At 56.4% G+C, this 6,433-nt stretch overlaps 1 long non-coding RNA gene across 2 annotated transcripts; it reads left to right on the top strand.

Moving 5' to 3' along the window:
- The first annotated feature begins 1,851 nt into the window (after positions 1 to 1,851).
- LOC112530538 lies at positions 1,852 to 6,153 on the top strand. Of its 2 annotated transcripts, none has more exons than XR_005842947.1 (3): positions 1,852 to 1,913; positions 5,681 to 5,869; positions 5,943 to 6,153. It is a non-coding gene; the product is annotated as an uncharacterized LOC112530538 (long non-coding RNA). The 2 variants fall into 2 exon arrangements; XR_005842948.1 differs by lacking the exon at positions 1,852 to 1,913 and adding an exon at positions 5,514 to 5,573.
- The last annotated feature ends 280 nt before the right edge of the window (positions 6,154 to 6,433 follow it).

The raw sequence follows: 6,433 nt of genomic DNA, 5'->3' as shown, positions 1-6,433 counted from the left end.
CCCAAGCACAGCCCGAGTGCCCCGACAGCAGCAGCTCCATGCAGGAGCAGGTCAGCGTCAGCCAGGAGGAGCCGAGCCTGGTGGAGGGGGACGTAGAATCAGAGCTCCAGTCCCAGGCACCGGGCAGCAGCACGAGCTCTGAGCCTCTCTCTCCTGAACAAGAAAGGATGAGTCCCATGTGTCCACCGGACCTCTCAGCAATAGGCCCTCCTGGCTGTGAATGAATAAAAGCACGCTGGTGCTGGATCAACGCCTTGACTGCCTTCTGAGTCTTCATTCCCAGGGATTGGGATGGATGCAAGCAACAGCAAGGCAGCTCATGTTGCAAGGCTATGGCTGTGGGCTGTGCGTGCAGCAGAGCTGCGGGTTTGTTCCCATTTTGTCTGGCTGTGGGATGCCTGCAGCGAGAGCTGTGCTCCCGTAGTGTATGGTAGCAAAGAATCTCCAGCATCCGGGATGCTGCTCATGATCATGCCCAGCTTCCGTGCTATGGCTGTGGCTTTGTGATGCTTTTGAGTGAGGGATGCCCTGGCTGGTCCCCGCCAGCTCTCTCCTCTCTCCCGCCGTGTCCATTCGTGGCTCCCAGCTACGAGCTGGCCCTGCAGAGCATCTGCAGCCCTGTCAGCATCAGCATCCAGCAGCGGCAGGAGGAGCTCGCTGTGAGCAGCATCTGCCCGTCCCTCCCCCGGGCTCTCATTGGTCAGCGGCAGCTCCGTCCCTCCCCCGGCGTCTCATTGGTCAGCGGCAGCTCTGTGCGTCCCCCTGCGTCTCATTGGTCAGCGGCAGCTCTGTCCCTCCCCCGGCGTCTCATTGGTCAGCGGCAGCACTGTCCCTCCCCCGGCGTCTCATTGCTCAGCGGCAGCTCCGCCGGCTCCCATTGGCTGAGCCGCCGTGCGCGGGAGCGGCCGTTGGGAGCCGGCAGTGTCAGGCGCGGCTGTCGTCAGCGAAGCGCCGCTCCGGCAGCCCGGGCCGCCCCGCAGGAGAGCGCGGCGTCAGCCGGAGCTGTCCGGGCAGCACCGAGCCGGAAGCCGCGGCACAACGGGAGCGAGTGCTGAGGACAGCTCCGCTGGAGGTGTGTGGAGAACGGGAGCGGGAGAGGGAGAGGAGCCCTGCGCGGCCCCCCAAGCACACTGCCCTCCCCTCCCCCGTGGAACTACCTTGGGGTTGGGCTGTGGGCTGTGGGATTGGGATGAGGGCTGTGGGATGGGCCGTGGGTTTGGGACAGCCTCGGGTCCCCCAGCGCCAGAGTGCTGCTGCCAGCATCCGGGCTGTGGGGCCCCGCCAGCCCCCCCCAACCCCTCCAGCGCTGCTCCCGGTGCCCCCAGAGCGTTTGCATCCCCCCGGAACCGGGGCTAAGGTGGGCCTGTGGCTACTGGGAGCTGCGGGGAGGCTATAGGGGGATATAGGGCTACTGTCGGGGGCTGTGCAGGGACTGTAAGGGCGTATGGGTCTATAAGGAGCTGAGGTGCACTCAAGGGGGTTCTGGGGCTGTGGTGAGCCATCGGAGGATTTGTGGCTATAGGTGGCTGTGGGGATGTTCTGGGCGGGGGGGTATATAGTCAGGCTGCCCAGGGAGGTTGTGGATTGTCCTTCTCTGGAGATACTCCAAACCCAGCTGGATGCCTACAGTACAGCCTGCTGCATGGAGCCTGTTTTGCGGGGGGAGGGGTTGGACTCAATGATCTCCAGAGGTCCCTTCCAGCCCCTACAGTTTTGTGATTCTGTAATTGCAATCGTTGCTTCTTGCAGCAGTAGAGTGTTTAAGAAGAGAGAAAAAGATGGCGGCGGTGAACTGGCTTTCTGTGGATGGTAAAGCTGTGCTGAGAACTGAGCTGACTATTGCAGCTGAAAATGCGTGCCAAGTGTGCAGACGCAGAGGAATAACTTTTCCCCGCAGGTGGAGCTTGTCTAAGGTAGGTGTCCTTGCTAGGTGAGCTTCTGCTTTAAAGCATCAAGTAGTAATTTGAAAAGTAAGGTTGCCAGTTCTTTTTTTTCCCAAGTGATTTTTTAGCCGGGAGAGATTGGAGGTGCTGTTTGGTGATGGAAGACGGAGAGAGGAAAAGCAAAAGGCATGCTGTGCATAGCCACCACATGCCATGGGCACCGTTGTCATCCTGCACAAAGGAGGAGCAGCTCAGCAAGCTTGGCCTGGGCCGTGGGAGGGAGCATGCAGACATCTGGACCAACCGGCAATGAGTTAGTTCTGCAGGTTGGCTGTTTTCTGCTGTTTGTCCCACGTCCTGTTGCTCAGTGGTAGCTCTGTTCCTTCCCCCGTGGAACCCCCGTGGGGTTGGGCTGTGGGCTGTGGGGCTGGGATGAGGGGTGTGGGATGGGCCGTGGGTTTGGGACGGATCGAGGCCTCGAGTCCCCCAGCGCCACAGTGCTGCTGGCAGCATGCAGGCCGTGCCCCCCCTCCCACCCCCAACCCCTCCAGCCCTGCTCCCTGTGCCCCCCGGACTCCCGGCAGCCCCCCAGGGCTAAGGAGGGCGTGGGAGTCAAAAGGACATGGGCAACCTTTTTTTCAGTGGTCTGTGGGGCCAGAAGAGGGGGGAAATGGCCCCAAACTGGAGTACAGGAATTTCTGCACCGACGTGAGCAGGAACTTGTTCACAGCGAGGTGACGGAGCACTGGAACAGGCTGCCCAGGGAGGCTGTGGATTCTCCTTCCCTGGAGATACTCCAGACCCAGCTGGATGCCCACCTGTGCAGCCTGCTGTACGGAACCTGTTGAGCAGAGGGGGGAGTTGGACTCGATGATCTCTAGGGATCCCTTCCGGCCCCTACAGTTCTGTGATTCTGTGATTGTAATCGTTGCTTCTTGCAGCAGTAGAGTGTTTCAGAAGAGAGAAAATCATGGCGGCCATGAGCTGGCTTTCTGTGGTTGGTAAAGCTGTGCTGAGATCTGGGCTGACTATTGCAGCTGAAAATGCGTGCCAAGTCTGCAGACACAGAGGAATAACTTTTCCATGTAGGTTGAGCTTGTCTAAGGTAGGTGTCCTTGGTACACTGCTGGACGCAATAGGGAGGAATATGGAGCTGTAGAGGATTGTGGGGGGGGGGGGGGGGCTGTAGGCATGGAGTTCTACATCTATATCTATATATGTGTGTGTTCTGGGCTGCATAAAAATAGGGGTTGCCAGCAGGGAGAGGGAGGTGATTGTCCCCCTCTGCTCAGCTCTTGAGTGTCGTGAGGTCCCATCTGGAGTAGTGTTTCCGGCCGTGGGGCCCCCAGCACAGGAAGGACGTGGAGCTCTTGGAGTGGGTCCAGAGGAGGACTATGAAGATGGTCAGAGGGCTGGAGCCACTCTCCTATGAGGAAACGCTGAAGGAACGGGTCTCGTTTAGCTTGGAGAAGAGAAGGCTCTGGGGAGAGCTCATTGTGGCCTTTCAGTACTTGAAGGGAGCGTATAAACAGGAGGGGGACCAGCTGTTTATGAGGGTGGATGACGGTAGGGCAAGGGGGAATGGTTTTCAAGTGAGACGGGAGGTTTAGGTTAGATAGTAGGAGGAAGTTTTTCCCCCAGAGGGTGGTGACAGACTGGAAGAGTGCAATCCTGTGCACGCTCAGGTGTGTTTTGCTTTGTAGTGATTTCCCAATCAATCCTCATGTGGTCTCTTAGTTAGGCTGGGAGTGAAGGGGAGCACTGTGAAGCTGTTTGCTTTCCCTGCTGTGTGCTGTGGGGTTGTGCTGGCGGCAGTGCGGTTGCTTTGCTTTTCCTTGGGAGGGTGGGAAGGAGCTTAGCAGGCCCAGTTCTTCTCAAACGATTCTGATCCTCCAGTGTCAGTACTGCAGGGAGTGCACGACCTAAAGGACTTCTGGCTTGTGATGAATTTGTATCTCCGCAGCTTCTAATATTTTGGATTGTGTGTTCTAGTGCAGGCATTTCTGGGGACATGATTTATCATCACCATAGCTAACACTGCGTGGGAAATCTTGGTGTGCTTTGACTTGCCAGTGCTTTCCACTGTCTCCACTTGCCTGGAGCGTCCTTGAAATGTATGCCTAATGTGGAAATGTTTTCCTCTTTCCTAGCTTTTGTGGTACAAAGAAGCACGGCAAGGTGATGGAACAGCTTGTCCTAGATGCCATGGCCAAGCAGTTGGAGAAGAAGAAGATCATCAGGAATAGTCAGCATGGATTTAGCAAGGGGAAAGTGTGCTTGAGCAACCTCCTAGGCTTCTGTGAGGCATCAGCAGCTATATAGATGGCGGGAGAGCGATGGATGTAGTCTACCTTGACTTCAGCACTGCTTTTGATGCAGTCTCCCACGACATCCTGGTAATGAAGCTGAGCAAGTGTGGGATAGATGAGTGGACGGTGAGGTGGGCTGCGAGCTGGCTGAGTGGCCGAGCTCAGAGGGTGGTGATGGGCGGTGCAGAGTGCGGTTGGAGAGCTGTGAGTGGCGGTGAACGCTGGGGGTGGGTGCTGGCTCTGGTCTCGTTCAATATCTTGGTCAACGGCCTTGAGGAGGGGATAGTGTCCACCCTCAGTAAGTATGCCTCTGAGACAAAGCTGGGAGGAGCAGCTGGCACGCCGGAAGGCTGTGCTGCCGTTCAGCAAGAGCTGGACAGGCTGGAGAGCCAGGCAGTAGCAAAGCAGGTGAGGTGTAACAAGAGCAAGTGTAGAGTCTTGCACCTGGGAAGGAATAACCGCAAGTATCAGTAGAGGCTGGGACGTGAGCTGCTGGAGAGGAGCTCTGCAGAGAAGGACCTGGGGGTCCTGGTGGGTGACAGGTTGGCCATGAGCCAGCAGTGTGCCCTGGTGGCCAAGAAGGCCGGTGGGATGGTGGGACGCATGAAAAGGAGCGTGGCCAGCAGGGCGAGGGAGGTGATCCTCCCCCTCTGCTGTGCCCTGATCAGGCCTCAGCTGGAGTACTGCATCCAGGTCTGGGCTCCTTGGTACAAAACAGACGGGGATCTCCTGGAGAGAGTCCAGCAGAAGGCCACAAAGATGATCGAGGGCCTGGAGCATCTCCCCAGTGTGGAAAGTCTGCGTGACCTGGGTCTGTTCAGCCTTGAGAAAAGAAGACTGAGAGGGGATCTTAATAATATTTCTAAATATCTGAAGCGTGGGAGTCAAAAGGACATGGACAGCCTTTTTTTCAGTGGTCTGTGGGGTCAGGAGAGGGGGGAAATGGCCCCAAACTGGAGTACAGGAATTTCTGCACCGACGTGAGCAGGAACTTGTTCACAGTGAGGTGACAGAGCACTGGAACATGCTGCCCAGGGAGGCTGTGGATTCTCCTTCCCTGGAGATACTCCAGACCCAGCTGGATGCCCACCTGTGCAGCCTGCTGTATGGAACCTGTTGAGCAGAGGGGGGAGTTGGACTCGATGATCTCTAGGGGTCCCTTCCGGCCTTTCCAGTTCTGTGATTGTGTGATTGTAACCGTTGCTTCTTGCAGAAGTGCAGTGTTTCAGAAGAGAGAAAAACAAACATGGCGGCCATGAGCTGGCTTTCTGTGGTTGGTAAAGCTGTGCTGAGATCTGGGCTGACTATTGCAGCTGAAAATGCGTGCCAAGTCTGCAGACACAGAGGAATAACTTTTCCCTGCAGATGGAGCTTGTCTAAGGTAAGTCCTTGCTAGGTGAGCTTCTGCTTTAAAGCATCAAGTTGTATAAAGAAGGTAATTTTAAAAGCAAGGTTGCCAGTTCTTTTTTTACCCAAGTGATTTTTTAGCAAGGAGAGATTTGAGGTGCTGTTTGGTAATGGAAGATGGAGAGAGGAAAAGCTGTGCATAGCCAGCGCATCCCATCTGCACCGTTGTTCCCATGCACAAAGGAGAGGAGCATCTCAGCAAGCATGGCCTGGGCCATGGAAGGGAGCATACAGACATCTGGACCAACCCGAAAGGAGTTAGTTCTGCAGGTTGGTTGTTTTCTGCTGTTTGTCCCACATCCTGTTGCTCAGTGGTAGATTGGTTCACGGTCAGTGCTAACAGGAATGTCCCAGAGCATTGTGGTTTCAGCTGTCACAACGCTTTGATCCCTTGCTTGCTGGGCTGGGGCGTTTGAGGAATGATGCATGTGCTGATGTGCAGCCAGGCTCTGGGGATGAGTCTGCGTAGCAGGGTATGCCTGGCAGGTCTGAGGCTTGGGAACCAGGCCTGGTGGAATCCAGTGTGCTTTGCTCTTGTTTCTCATTGCTTGGTTTTGCTCAGGAGGGCAGGTGGTGAACCTCATGAAGCACTGCCTGCAGATGGGGTTTGCGGAGCAAGAGGTCCTGCAGGCCTTGTGTGACAGCCATGGAGCTGTAGCGAGGCTGCGTCAGTGTAAAAGAGCAGAAATCCCCGGAGGTGTGATGGTGAGCTGTGGGCTCCAGTAGTGCAGGAGGGGACGTACGTGCTCAGGGTTTGGCTGCTTCTGCGTGTGTTAAGTGAGTGTGATAGCACTGCTTGGTCCGTCTGAGTGTATGGAACAAGTGTGACATCCT

This window comes from Gallus gallus, chromosome Z, assembly GCF_016699485.2.
Source record: "Gallus gallus isolate bGalGal1 chromosome Z, bGalGal1.mat.broiler.GRCg7b, whole genome shotgun sequence".
Taxonomy (NCBI): Eukaryota; Metazoa; Chordata; class Aves; order Galliformes; family Phasianidae; genus Gallus; species Gallus gallus.
The sequence above is the reverse complement of the archived record's forward strand: the minus strand, read 5'-3'. Positions and strand labels throughout refer to the sequence as shown.